This window comes from Macaca nemestrina, chromosome 6, assembly GCF_043159975.1.
Source record: "Macaca nemestrina isolate mMacNem1 chromosome 6, mMacNem.hap1, whole genome shotgun sequence".
Lineage (NCBI taxonomy): Eukaryota > Metazoa > Chordata > Mammalia > Primates > Cercopithecidae > Macaca > Macaca nemestrina.
In genome coordinates, this window is record NC_092130.1 from 36,656,055 (window position 1) to 36,671,779 (window position 15,725).

At 39.2% G+C, this 15,725-nt stretch overlaps 1 pseudogene; it reads left to right on the forward strand.

The window, feature by feature from the left end:
• The first annotated feature begins 476 nt into the window (after positions 1-476).
• On the forward strand, positions 477-6,712 carry LOC139363941 (TNF receptor-associated factor 4 pseudogene; annotated as a pseudogene).
• The last annotated feature ends 9,013 nt before the right edge of the window (positions 6,713-15,725 follow it).

The following is a 15,725-nucleotide window of genomic DNA, read 5'->3' on the forward strand; positions in this document are numbered from 1 at the left end:
TGAAAAAATTCCAAAAGCATGGAGCTGTATCAACGGATCCCAGTAAAATGCACAGGGAATATCTGGAGTCGTAGATGAATTTATATAAGCAAAACTTTAACCCATGTTCTCTGAGCTACCTGCAACTCTTAGTGTGGACTTTTAAAAGATATGGTCACATTGAGGTCGGTGTTGTGGTAAAAGGTACATTGCATTCCAGAAAGGTGTTTGTTACTTTGATTCACAAAATGTGTATTAGTTAAAACTTTCTTCCCCAAGTAATAGAGATTCTCGTTGGCTTAAATAAGAATGGAGAATTTATTTTAAAGACAGGGGTTTAACTTGAACTTTAGGTCAAGATACAGCCAGTTCTTGCAAGAACTGGACACAGGAAGCTAGGTAGCGTTCTTTCTCTCCTGCCCCTGTGTAGGTTGCTCAGCACTGGGATCTTTGCCTTGGCAGCCACAGGCCTCCCAATAGCAGCAGCTGAATCCAATATGCAGTTTTTCAACATATGTAGCACCAGCTTCATTGCACCCCCGTAAGTACATCAGCCCAAGCACTGGCCGGCCAATGCCTCCTCCTCAGAAATCTAAAACTAGCTCCATAAAGTGCTGCTTCTGAGCTACAGCTCTGGGACCCCTCCTCCACGCTTCTAAATTGTCGTCATTTCAGTGTCTTCCTTTTGGGCCTTCAGCCCTAAGAGTGATAGCTCCTTCCTATAATTGCTACCTCTAAGTTTTTTCTTTTTGGTTACATAATTGACAACTTTAGATCTAGTTAACATATCTTTGTATTAAATTATTTCTTGTTCAAACAACTGGAGAGTTTTCTGTCTCACTGGACCCTGACTGATGTAAGTGTCTATTATTGAACTACATTATTTCTGTAGTCCCTCTAGCTTTAAAATTTTCTAATACATAAATACACTTTGGTAAATCACAAGAATTATATGATTATAATAACAGTAGTTGAGCATTAATGGCAAATGCCTATACTCTAAGCACCATGATAAGAGGTGTACTTTGGCCATCTCATTTAGTCCTCACAATAACCTATGTGGCATGTCACATGCATATTCTAGTTTTACAGAAGAAATAACTGAGGTTCAGGGAAATTCCACAGCCTATGCAAGGCAGAAGGCTAGTAAGTAAGTGATAGAGCCTAATATTCAATGTGGTTACTGGTTCTTCTCTTTGTTCCTTTCAACCAGCTCTCATAGCACTTAACCATGGTGTAGTAGTTACTCGATTTCATGGCAGTTCCCCTCAGACAGAAAGATCAGAATAAGAGCAGAGACCAAGGTTCTATCTAGCTTTTATTTCTAATGTTGTCACTATTATGGAAGGACCACAGTAAATATTTGTTGAGTTGAAGTTTGAAACTTGAAGAAACCAATCTGGAGGGTTTGAAAAGACAGAATGACTCATGAAGAGAAGTTAAGTCCTAGAGCTATTTGGAGCAGCCAGTTGAAATGGCTTTCAAAACAGATGTAGGCCTTGGCATCTAAACAGTATGATTATGTGCCCAGGAAAGGAGAATTTCATGCAAGTTACTCTGTATGCAAGATCCAAGTAAGTTTTCTGAAACTGGTGTCAACCCAAGAAGGGTGGACCTAAATCCCAGAGAGAAAAGTCTTCATTATGAACACAAAGGTACAAGAGACCTCTGGTTTGAACTAAAAACTCCAACTGATACTAAATTGAGGACATATAATTTCCTAATTCAAATATAATTTTGCCCTAAGACGTCCTCATACTTTAAAACAGTAGGCTGTGCACGGTGGCTCACGCCTATAATCCCAGCACTTTGGGAGACCCAAGCAGGCGGATCACTTGAGGTCAGGAGTTTGAGACTAGCCTGGAGAACATGGTGAAATCCTGTTTCTACTAAAAAAATGAAATAAAAAATTAGCTGGGCGTGGTGGCAGGTGCCTGTAATCCCAGCTACTCGGGAGGCTGAGGCAGGAGAATGGCGTGAACCCAAGGGGCGGATCTTGCAGCAGTGAGCCGAGATCGCGCCATTGCATTCCAGCCTGGGCGACAGAGTGACTCTGTCTCAAAAAAAAAAAAAAAAAAAAAGTAGTTGGTCCACCTTTATATGGCCATACAGGGAACCCAAGGGCATTGCTTTCAGGGCGAGATAAACCCTAGCTCCTGGGAAGTAATAGCAGACAGTCATCCAAACTATAGTGACATTAGCAGAAACCCTTTCAATTAGAGATTATCCCAAGGCTTCATCTAGTTAGGGTGCAGCATTTCCTCTTGAGAAAAGTATAACAATTTTTCTCTAAATTGGATGGCTTAACTATTACCACAATGGTAAGTTATATAGTTGAAAATTTAAACTCTTTATATTCAAAGCACCAGAATGACCTAGAGAATCAATTAATTTGTTCTGCTATTCAGTGAAATTTTTGTAGTTTCAAGAGCACCAAAATGTGTATTGGCAACAGAAAAATAATTAGTTCAAAAAATTTTACAAACTTTCAAATTTACACACTTGGGAAGTTACTTTACATTTCCTTTCCTAGTGTGCCCATTTGTTTGGGATTAATAAATGCTCAGGCACTCAGCTGCTCACATATTTTTCACAGCTGTTTGTTAAGAGACCCTGAGAATGTTTCAAAGTTCAAGTTGGTGTCAAGCTGTTTGAATTTCCAAATTCAACTTCTAGGCAAAAAAAGCTAGCATCTCTCAAGTCTGTTGTTATGGACTTTTTGGTGATATTTCAATGCAAGAAATTCACTTTTTGTTTTGTTTTCTTTTGCATCACAAATGGATCATGTTTTATTGACCATTAAACTATGAATCTTTAAAAAAAATGAGTTGAATGGTCATGAAGGTATGAATTTTTCTGTTTGCTTTACAATGAGAACTTTTCCCTGTAGAAATATATGACTTAATAAACTTACAAAACTTTAGACTGTAATAAAATATCCAAAATTCGTCCATGCCCAAGCAAACTGAAAATCTTAACTAATCTTTCTCAATTATCTAGTCCTTAGTTTCTCCATAAATATAAAGCAGGACACACACAAAATAATAAAACGAATTTTTTTTTTTTTTTTTTTTTGAGACAGAGTCTCACTCTGTTGCCCAGGCTGGAGTCCAGTGGTGCAATCTTGGCTCACTGCAACATTTACCTCCTGGGTTCAAGCTATTTTCCAGCCTCAGCCTCCTGAGCAGCGGGACTATCACCATGCCTGACTAATTTTTGTATTTTTAGTAGAGACAGGGTTTCACCATGCTGGCCAGGCTGGTCTCAAACTCCTGACCTCAGGTGATCCACCCGCCTTGACCTCCTAAAGTGCTGGGATTATAGGCATGAGCCATGGTGTCTGGCCTAAATTACAATTTTGATGACTATCCCTCCAAATGCCAAGTGATGAAGTAACGGTCTTCAACTAAATATTAAAAATCTGCATATTAAAAATTGAAAATCTGCATATGAAAATGTATAGACATCGGAGATCCAGCCAGCTGGCAAAATTGATGTTAGCCTATATAATACTTTTTTTAAAGTAATAAAAAGAAATGAGAATTTGGTTAAATATTATGGTAGAAATTTTCAAGTACCTTAGCTAATATTTAGAGTTTATTGGCTATTTAAAAACACTCCTTTGAGTTTCAGCTGGTTCTAAACAACATCTGTGATCCATATCCCTAAAGTCTGCAGAAACATAACATCCACACATTATTTGGTTTCACAACTGAATGTTTTGATATTCAGCTATATTAAAGTAATGAGCCCAATTACTAAAATAATCTTACACAGTTTTCCCAGACAAAAAGAACGATCGTGTTTGCGAGTCCTTCTGTTTCTACCAACCATCTTAAACACCAGCCTATTGTAAATTATAAAGCCCTGCTTAATCACAGCAGTGCATTGTCTGCAAACTTCCCTAAAATACCTACTTTAGAATATCAGGCACACTCATTGATAAACAAATACACATTTCGAAAGAATCCTTTGCCAATTTTAACCAATTAAAGATGAAAGCTATGATATTGCTGAAGGCAAATAAAAGATTTTCTTTTCTTTTGCTCTTGCCCATAGCAACTAATGACAATAGTGTTTTAAAATATCAAAAGTTAGATCCCGAAATCACCCATATTATTAAAATGACCTTTGTTTAAAGTATAACAAAGTACATTAAAATATTGTATGTGAGGATATATGTTTACAAAGTGAAGAATGCCAATATTAACAAGGGCTGGAAGAAATGATCACTCACTAGCCTTCTAAGCCTGATCTATCATCATTATTTAATATTGTGCCATCATTGACCAAATTGCCAATTTGTTCTGAAATTGTCAACTAGAAACATGGCACAGTTAGATAAACAAATTATTATTTCCCAATAATTCCCAATAAGTTGTTGGCTCCCTGAACCACTTGTTATGAAAACAGTTTGAACTGAACTTGCCAATTTCATAATTTGATGATCACTAGTTTCCCTTTCACAAAGGTTTAGTCTGGCCCTTACATTAAATCAAATTCCCACATGGATGTATCCCTGCACCACCTTCCAACCCCTCACGACCTGTCACACACACCCAGGCCCACAGGTACACCATGAACCCTCCCTACTTGCTGGGGGTTAGCCTTTTTTTTTTTTTTTTTTTTGAGACAGTGTCTTGCTCTGTCACCCAGGCTAGAGTGCAGTGGTGCTATCTCGGCTCACTGAAACTTCCGCCTCTCAGGTTCAAGCAATTCTCCTGCCTCAACCTCCCAAGTAGCTAGGATTAGAGGCGTGAGCCACTGCGCCTGGCCTTAGACTTTTATTGGATGATGTAGTTCAGACAACGTAGTAAGACAACTTTTAACCTGCTGCTGCTAAACCAAAATGGTTTTGATTTGGTTCCCATTCATAGCTTGTTTAAAATACAATTGACACTGAACAATCCAGAGAGGCAGGACTCAGTAACGTTGCCAAAAAAATTCTTCTGTTAATACACTCATTTCTCTGAATTAAGAGCTCAAACCTCACATGTGAGGAGTATGTGTGTTCATCTTATCTTTGTCTTCAAGTTTGATACTCAGAGCAGCCCACTCATAAGTTTAATGTGTTTCTACACTAGAAAAAGGAATGAAACAGCATTTACTGGGACTCACCGTGAGCCAGGCATTGAGGGAGATTTCACCTAGGCTTCAATTAATGAACCCTCCAATAATCCTTTGAGATTGGAATGATTATAACATCCCCCAATTTACAAATAAGGTAACCAAGACTCAGAAACTAAATTTGATCTTAGTAGTAAGTGACCTGGATCTGAATCCAGGGAAAATTGGGTTTGTTTAAGAAAAACTGAATCTGATTTCTGGGCTGGCAATCTGCTAGGATGATACAAAATGTTGCCCAAATGGGTTAGTAGGCAGTGGGCACTTTGCAATACCCCGCACAACCTGCAATTAATGAGTATTTGAGTTGATATTTCTTTAATATTTGCCTTTCCTGTTTCCTTGTAAGCTCTATGAGAAGATGTAGGTAGTTTCATCCATCGCTCTATTTCCAGTGCTAGCACGTAGGAGGCGTTCGCTAAATATCTTCTGACTGTCTAATGTGCTCTGCCTCTCCTGCTCGTTTTCTCAAAGACATCTAAGCAGATTGGCACAAGGACAGAATAATCCTGGATATACCCACCAACAGACTTCTCTGTCAATTTAATCCTGTGCCTCACCAATGCCCCTTATCTTTTAGAAGCCAACAATAACCAGCTTTTAGCTAATTGCTTTCAAATCGATTAGAAGTGTTTCCAAGTAGAATAATAATAGATCCAGTCATTATTGAACTCTGACAGTATGCCACGTACTTAAGCGCATACATGCATCATCTTACAGTAGATGTTATCATTCTCCCAATTTTACGGATTAAAATTTGTACTGTAGTGTGGGCACTGTGGCTCAGGAGGACCTGCCAGGCCATCTGAAGGACAGCTGTAGCACCGCCCTGGTGCTATGCTCATTCAAAGACTCCAGCTGCAAGCACAGGTGCCCTAAGTGGGCAATGGCATGGCATGTGGAGGAGAGTGTGAAGCCACATCTGGTCATGATGTGTGCTCTGTTGATCTGGCAATGGCAGGAGCTGCAGGACCTTCAGCAAGAGCTGGAGGACCTATCAGTGGGCAGTGATGGTGTGCTTATCTGGAAGACTGGCAGCTGTGGTCAGTGGCTACAGGAGGCCAAGGCCAAGCCCAACCTTGAGTGCTTCAGCCCAGCCTTCTACACACAAAAGTGTGGTTACAAGCTGCAGGTGTCTGCATTCCTCAATGACAAAGGCAGTGGTGAGGGCACACGCCTCTCAATATACATTGACTTGCTGCCTGGTGCCTTTGACAATCTCCTTGAGTGGTCCTTTGCCCGCTGTGTCACCTTCTGCCTGCTGGATCAGAGCGACCCTGGGCTGGCTAAACCACAGCACATCACTGACACCTTCCACCCAGGCCCAAACTGGAAGAACTTCCAGAAGCCGGGCACCTGGGGGGGCTCCCTGGATGAGAGTTCTTTGGGCTTTGGTTATCTCAAGTTCATCTCCCACCAGGACATCCAAAAGCGAAAAACTATGTACAGTGTGGGGAATAGGTCTTGGGGTCATCAAGGGCTGGAAACAAGTGACCTCAGGGACTGTCTCCCTTCTTGGGTAGGGCAGACATGCCCTGGTGCCGGTCATACTCTACCCGGACTGAGGTGCCTGCTCAGGTGCTATGTCCTAAGAGCCATAGGGGGGTAGAAGTTGGGGATGGAGAAAGGGTAGTTCAAAGAATCTGTCTTGAGATCTGATTTTTTTCCTCTTTCCCTAGCTGTGCCCCCTCTGGTTATTTATTTCCTTAGTGCCAAGAGGGCACAGCAGGGCAGCCTTGATTTTTAAGAAATCCGTAAGTGTATTTATTAGAAAAAAAAAAAATTGTACTTTGGCAAGGTTAGGCTACTTCTCCTAGAAGGAAGAATTATGAAGAAGGAGGAGATAAAAAGCCAAAAGGGAGATGGGACAGTGGCTCTGGAGATGAAAAAGAGCCTAGTAACACAGATATTCAAATTTCTCAGACCTGAAACCACACCACTCTCAGCCCTTCCCCAATTCTGCAGGGCGGCCTGGGGCGTCCCTGGGGAGTGCCGCATAGGTGAGCCCATCCATGATCCTTCACTCTGGCCTTCTGGAAAGTTCACCTGCCTTCAGAATGATGCTTCAACTCTTCCTCTGTGACATGGTTTCTCTTCCTACAAAGCAACATTCAGGAGCACCTAATACTGCAGCCCTCAAGGCACTGCCAAATGGGTCACCTTCCCTTTGGTTCCCAATGCTCCCAAACCCTGAACTGGGCTCCACCCAGATGTGGAGAAAATAGCCCGTCCAGGACTGAAATTCACACTGTGAGGCCTTTTTGAAGAAGATGTACCAGATTTCCTGCCCTTCATCGCCAGGATCTATCGATATCATCACCTGCACTAAAACTTTCCCTCAAACTCTTTTTTCCCCCATGAAATAGGTGCCTGGGGAGGCACATACCTTGAGACACACTGAAATTCCTGGCTTAGGCTCAGCTAAGCTAGTCTCCCTCTTCCCTTTAGCAGACAGAGTTTTAGGGGAGCAAAAAAAAAAAAAAAAAAAAAAGCTACAGTCAAAACTGTGTCTTTGTAACCTGGGGGAAATGTTTCTCAATCCTTAAAAAAAAGTTTCTTAGCATGTTGGCTTTTGCACTTTCCGAATTTGCCTCCATAAATACACAGGAACTGTTTAATTTGATGTTCATTGAGACAAATGCTGTAATCTGCCTTGGGAGAGCCAGCTGATAGGGAAGCTTGACTTGTAAAATAATTTTGCTTTGATGATCTCACCCAACCTATTGATTTGTCAGGAGTTTTATTCAGCAAAAGCATGATACAAAAGATGAAGTCAAGAAGAGCAGCAGTTATTTAACCACATTAGAACCCAGGTCTGTAGTTTCTTTTACTGGAGACATTTACATAAGCAGACATCATCTTTAATCTTTGTTTATATTGTCACAGTCTTGTTTTTAGTCTTTTCGTCTCTTAAAACTAAGCTGTGATTATTACTTGCACGTTTTTACTGGCTTATTCATTCCAGTTGGGATTTTCTTCCAACCTTGCCTGGGAAATCCAGTTCCTAATGCAAGTACAGTGAATGGTAAGCTCAACTTCCACTCAAGTAGCCATTTCTGTTTATCAATTTCTAATTTGTGAAATACAGAGCTGACAACTGGAGATACGTAAATGAAGGAGTCTCTTTACTACCTGATGCGGAGAGTTGTCTGCGCTCACCTGCATTGGTAGGAGTTTTAATTTCACCATTTTCACTACTATCTTACTTCATTGTCTGTCTTTCCCTCTCTGTGCTGCTTTTCCGTGTCTACAGGGAAGACTGTAGATGACTACAGTCTTTTCCTCTATCCTCTAAGGATAGGGTAGTCTAGGGTTTTATATTTGGCTTTGTGCAATATATATTTTTATATTTCCACTTTGAATGTATATATTAGAAGTGGCATCAAATGTATTATTGTAGATTTAACTTTTACTAACAGGAATCTAGGAAATTTGTCTGAGTCTCCACTCTATTCCCAGCAGCTAAAATAGCATCTAGTACATTACAGGCCCCCAGTGCATATTGCTGCATGAAGAAATGTATCACAAGCCAGGGTTGAAAGGTAAAAGCTGTCTTCTTTAACAACTTTGCAAATCTGTTGCCAAATAATCGTGTTTCCATGGAAATGAGAGAAAACAGTCCATCATTAAATGATTGTCATTTGTTGATGAAACAGATCGATCTCAAAGATTGACCAAAAGAAATACTCATTGTTAAACATTCAGTACCCTATACTACTCTAAGAAGTCTAGATAAAGGAAATGGAAAGAGAATAAATTTCAGTTTGGGATTCACTTTGAAAGGAAGGGTTTATAAAGCCCTCCAATTGGTCCTTGAGTATCCATTCCAATTTGTTCTAATCCAGTTTAATTTCTACAAAGATTAGCCAAAAATATTAACAAAGACAGGGAGAGATTTCTGGCTTCCAGAAGTGAACACTTGAGCCACAGCCAAAGCTATCACCTCAGATGAAAATAATATGATTTACCACAAGAGTTCCTGTCTTCTTTCACTCTATTACTTCAACCAGTGTTAGAAATAGAGGGCCAAGTTTATTCAGGATGCTAATGACTGTCACCCAGATTCTGAGACTCTGTATGCAAACCGATGGTCTGAAGATGAGATCTGGCCCACACATGTATTTTATTTGACCCACACTGTTTTTTTTATTGAATTAATTGCCAATACAGGAAGTCACAAGAATTCACATAAAACCCCAGCTTTCTCTTTTTTTTTCCTCAAAATATGAAAACAGAAGATACAGTGACTCTGGGTTGCAATTAAAGTGCAAATCACCATGGCCCCACCACTGCCTATCTATATTCTGATACTGGAAATACTTTCAATTGCTATCCCTCATCAGCCTGCATTGTTTTCTTTCTAATGCCCTGTTTATCTGATATATTTACCTTATCTGTCCGGCTCTGCATGCAGCTACTGTCCTAAATTGTCCCGCAAGTGTTACATTTAAACTTTTCTTGCTGCTTTTCTCTGTGAATATGTGAATGTTCTGATTGAAGCTCTATCTGTATTATTCTGCACCAACTGATCCATTTCATTAGTTTCTTCCAACCTCTTGCACATGTGGTCACTAAAGGGGTTAGGATGGAATTAGTTAAAAGACTAGTCAAGTGATGAAAGCAGTCATTTCTGTGACTATGGGTATAGGTAGGGTTTCCTAATAAACATACTGAATGCCTCATTAGCCCATTCAACTTGGGTGGGTTCCGTACGCTCTTAGCAAAAGAGAAAAATAAGCAGGGTTTTTGGGAGGAAGGCTAAGCTTTTGAATCTTTATTGGAGCATATGTTACATACTTATATATGCATATAATGCTACACACACATATGCATATATATATATACACACATATATACGCATATATTGTTAAAATCATAGGTGAAACTATCTTGTCTCCTGTGGGCTCATTTAAAGTGTTTTTCAAGTTAATTTTAACTATAAAATGTTTTTCTTTTCCCTTTATCTTTTTAATTTTTTATATACTTACATTACTTTTATTATGATAGTACCTCAATATTATAAACACAAAATTAGAAATTAATACTAAATATACATAATTTTGAACAAATTTATATCCAAAATACATTTCTAATTAAATACAAACAAAACAACAAAAACAATACAATTCAAATGACTAACTCCAATTTAATATGGTCAGCAGTATTGTTAAATTGTTCATAGTGGACACTTACTGTGGGATACGGGGAATTTTGTGGAAATCAGACTGTACAATTCCACAGTTCCTTCTACAAAGTCCTTGGGACAAGATGTACCACTGAATCTGGAAATTTTTGTATTTATAAAAGGGGAGGTACCCAATAATCAAATCCATTAAGATCTACAGTACTATATATGAGTATATGACTATTCCCAGTAAATGGGATCATAAAAACTATAAATACCTCATGTCAGTGCAGGTCAGTTTTTATCACCAAATGAGTTTTTCACAAACTTACAAAAGTTTGAGGGTTTTGAATTGTGGATACAAGTCTATGAGGTATGTGACATTCATCCACATTATCCAACTATAAACTCTTTAAAGAAGAAGGAAGAAGAGTAAAATGATAATTAAAATAATAATAATATCATTGATTAGCTTCTTCTCGTGCCCTACATCTATGTTATCCATTCTTTACTACAATCCCATAAGGTAGGTCTGATTATCCTCACTTTTTGGAAAAAGAAGCTAAAACTTTGGCGGTCATAAGAATGCCTTTCAAAATGCTGCCTTGGAGATGCTGACTCACAAGTAGTATAACCTGGGATAGTCACCAAGAAAGTTTGTGCTACTTTTTTTTTTTTTTTTTTTTTAATACTTTAAGTTCTAGGGTACATGTGCACAATGTGCAGGTTTGTTCCATATGTATACATGTACCGTGTTGGTGTGCTGCACCCATTAACTCGTCATTTACATTAGGTATATCTCCTCATGCTATCCTTCCCCCCTCCTCCCTCCCCACAATAGGCCCCAATGTGTGATGTTCCCTTTCTGTGTCCACATGATCTCATTTTTCAGTTCCCACCTATGATTGAGAACATGCGGTGTTTGGTTTTCTGTTCTTGTGATAGTTTGCTGAGAATGATGGTTTCCAGCTGCATCCATGGCCCTACAAAGGACACGAACTCATCCTTTTTTATGGCTGCATAGTATTACATGGTGTATATATGCCACATTTTCTTAATCCAGTCTGTTACTGATGGACATTTGGGTTGATTCCAAGTCTTTGCTATTGTGAATAGTGCCGCAATAAACATACGTGTGCATGTGTCTTTATAGGAGCATGATTTATAATCCTTTGGGTATATACCCAGTAATGGATGGCTGGGTCAAATGGTATTTCTAGTTCTAGATCCTTGAGGAATCGCCACACTGTTTTCCACAACTAGTTTACAGTCCCACCAGCAGTATAAAAGTGTTCCTATTTCTCCACATCCTCTCCAGCACCCGTTGTTTCCTGACTTTTTAATGATTGCCATTCTAACTGGTGTGAGATGGTATCTCATTGTGGTTTTGATTTGCATTTCTCTAATAGCGAGTGATGATGAGCATTTTTTCATGTGTGTGTTGGCTGCATAAATGTCTTCTTTTCAGAAGTGTCTGTTCATATCCTTTGCCCACTTTTTGATGGGGTTGTTTTTTTCTTGTAAATTTGAGTTCTTTGTAGGTTATTATGGATATTAGCCCTTTGTCAGATGAGTAGATTGCAAAAATTTTCTCCCATTCTGTGGGTTGCCTGTTCACTCTGATGGTAGTTTCTTTTACTGTACAGAAGCTCTTTAGTTTAATTAGATCCCATTTGTCAATTTTGGCTTTTGTTGCTGTTGCTTTTGGTGTTTTAGACATGAAGTCCTTGCCCCTGCCTAAGTCCTGAATGGTATTGCCTGAATGGTATTGTTTTCTTCTAGGGTTTTTATGGTTTTAGGTCTAACATTTAAGTCTCTAATCCATCTTGAATTAATTTTCGCATAAGGAGTAAGGAACGGATGCAGTTTCAGCTTTCTACTTATGGCTAGCCAATTTTCCCATGTGCTACTTTTTATTCAAAATAATCTCTCTATTAATTTGAATAAGAAAAAGGAATAAGGCTGGATTAATAATAATGTGCACTTAAGACAGTGATATATAGGTATGGTCAGGTCGTGTGTGTTTGAATAATACTAGTATGGATAATATAACTTCAAAAAATTATAAATTTGAATTCTTATAATTCATAACTAGGCAAATATTTAATTTTTTCCCAAAGAAAATAATGTTTTAGGAAAATCAGTAGTATAAGCAAGACAGTTGTTATCTTATTGGAAGGAACACCAACTACGAAATCCATAAAGAAAAGACCTATAGATTTGGGAGCATAAAGCCAAAATATTCCATATTCAATGTTTTCCAATTCCAGAGACACACAGAAAACCAGATAATTATTTGCCAGTCAAGTGGTGAAACATTCTTAATACATAAAAAAGGAGCACCTCTAAGTAAGCAAGAAAAATACAAAGATTCTAGTAAAAATAGGGTGTCAAGAGAGGATAGCCAGATCCCAAGCCAAGAGTTTAGGCTGGCCAATGAATATATAAAAATATTTTCAACCTCTTCAGAAAACATAAGTAAATAAAGAGATAATAAATACAACAATGCCACCTACTACATTATAAAAGATGAACAAGATTAATAATGCCCAGAGTTGGCAAGAATATGGAGATGCATCACATTTATCTACACTTGGTTGAAGTAAAAACTAATATAAAACTTCTATAATAAAATGTGGATTGCACTATCTAAAAAGAAAATACCTTTAGCCCAGTAATCCTACTCCTATGAATATATCATAAAAGTATAATTAAACAAGCATACAAAAAGGTATGCATGGGTTCCTACAGCAATAGTATAATAGTGAAAATTTGGAAATAGCCTGTAAGCCTAAACAGGGAGGGTTGGTTAAATATGTTACATTTCTTAGAAAGGAATATAATGCAGCCATTAAAAAGGAATGACATATCTGAATACTCAATAAAAAGGAATTTTGAAAAGCATTTTATAAAAGATAATATCTAGTTGATTTTACTTTTGTGTTCATAGGAATACTGCAATCAGTAGGGCATGAGTAGGAAATATCTATTTTTTTTCTCCCTTCAAACATATTTGATTTGATTTTGCTTCTCTGTACAATTGTCTCAGGTAAGATTCTCCAGGAACTTAACTCTGAGACAGAGTCTAGTTGTAAGATGTTTATCACAGACAGCCCTTGGGAACAACACCTGTTAAAGAGGGAAAGGGAGCAGATTGGACAGGGAGAAGGTGAGCTCTGGTGCCTGCCAGCCCATTGACACCTTGGCCAACTTTAGGGAGCTCTGGAGCCAAAATGGTCCCATAATGGACTGAAATGGCAAAGCCTCTATATCCTCCTCCTTAGTCGTGGGATCTGGGCTACCCTGGGAGGGGTGTGATGGACTTAAGCAGGTGGCTGTCTCCAGCTGAGGCCATCCCCACAGGAGGCTGAGGCCAGGTTTTCTCCTGACAGCACTCCAAATGGCTGGGACCAGAAGTTCCACTTGAAGGGGGATTTGCATGGCATTTCATGTGTCCGCCACAACAATATCTTGGTTATATCTCACTGTTTTTTCATTGTGTTCAGGTTGAAAACATATTTTAAACCTAAATCTCACATCTTAGGTTTTTGCCGTTCCCCACACTATCAGGTGAGGCTCAGAGCCTAGCTGGAGGTAAGGGAGATCAGTAATCTATTAACCTAAGTCATCTATGAACCTACTTTTTTGCTTTTTTTGCAGCTCCACTCTACCTCCATAGGCAGCCAAAGGTGGGCTCCTTACAGGATGCCTGGCATGCACATGACTCAAAAGAAATTCCACCACCCCTGGCCTGTGAAGGGGATCACTCCTGGTGCAATTATTTCTCTCCCTTGAAGAAGACTTTGGGATTCTCCCAGGGAGAGATACGCACTATCTATGTGTCTGTGTCTTTAGACTCTGGGCCATGTGCAGCTCTCGCGAGACTCTCCTGTGTTTTAATCAGGGAGCAGACCAGGAAAAGCCTCTGTGTTTTCTTCTATTAGGTTGGTGCAAAAGTAATTGCAGTTTTTGCAATTTTCATTGCAGGTCTGTCTTACAATGCAGCAAGCTTCACTTGTGGCAGTAAGGTACCATTTTCCTCTGCTGGCAGGGGCCTCACCCTATCTCTGGATCCTACACCTGCCTTAAGAGGAGGAGACACGCTACAGTATTGCCTCCTCCTGTGTGTTTCCTTATGTTAAATGATTTTTCCCCAGAAGTGTCTCTAGCCATTCATTATATAAGGGCTGGAGTGGGTGCTGGACGTTGACAGTGGAAAGCCAGTTGGACATCTTTCAGTAAGAATGCTCCAGCCCCTCTCTCTAGAATGTGTGGGTACTTGTCTTCCATTGTCCTGAGATTTGGGGCCTCAGCTAACACTCTGAAACAACTCGAAGAACCCCATTTAATAGCTAGTTACATGTGTAAAATTGTATACATGCACACACACACACCCACACACCCACACACATTAGAAGGAATATTTGCCAAAATGCTGATGTTGGTTGTCTCTAGGTAGTTGAATTTAGGATGAATTTTCTCTGTTCTTTAACATTCTATTCTGAACATGTGCTATTTTTTGAAGTCAGAAACGAAAAGGGGAAAGAAAGAGCACCAGGCTTGGAATCCAGTGTCCTTGGATGCCTGTGTCCTAGTCCTGGATGGGCCATGTAACAAGTTCTATAGACTTGGGAGAATGATTTAAACTCAGTGGTCTCATCCATGAGATAGTTCAATTAGGTTAGAATAAACTATGACCTAAAGCCAGAAAGAAAACCAGCATGTTTATTCATGGCCACCAAAAGTTGCAGAATAAATATTGTACTTATGATAAGTGCGTTTCTTTATTAAGCAGATACATACCAAGTAATTGCAGTGTGCCAAATGCTAGGTTGAAATAAGGACCCAAAGATAAATGAAGCCAGTACCTAGATTCAAAGACCTCTCTGTCCAGTATGGTAGACACACCTGCAAATAAGCCCATTGACAATTCAGTGTGGTCAGTGTAGTGACATCAGCTTGTGGAAAGGGCAGATGAATTCTAGGAAGCAGGAGAGATTAGGGATCATTTTCTTGATCAGTGATACTGGTACCTAAGTGTGTTCTAAAGGATGAGGAGGAATGTATAAGGGAGACACTAGGATACTATTAAAATCACTCGAACATTTTGAAGACAAATAATATTGTAGAGGGCATTTAAGGAGAAATCCATTCTCCTTTGATGTTTTCCAGTTTAATCATTCATAGTCTCTTCCGAAACTCTTTGCAACACATCTCAATGCTTTCCTGAACCATTCATGAAGTCTAAGCATACATCTGTTTGTAGGATCTCTGCAGTGAAGAACACACAGTTCTCAAGTCTCACTTTGGTCCTACTTGCCTTCTAACACTGAAAATGCTAAGTAAACAAGATTCTTATCTATTAAGACATTCACGGGGTTCTCTAAGACAAGTGCCTCCTCTTCCCCTCTAACCCCGCAATGAGTTCCTGTCAGTAGAAACTTGAAAATAATTAAGCCTAATTTCTTAAAACTATTTTCTAACTCTTGACTTTTCC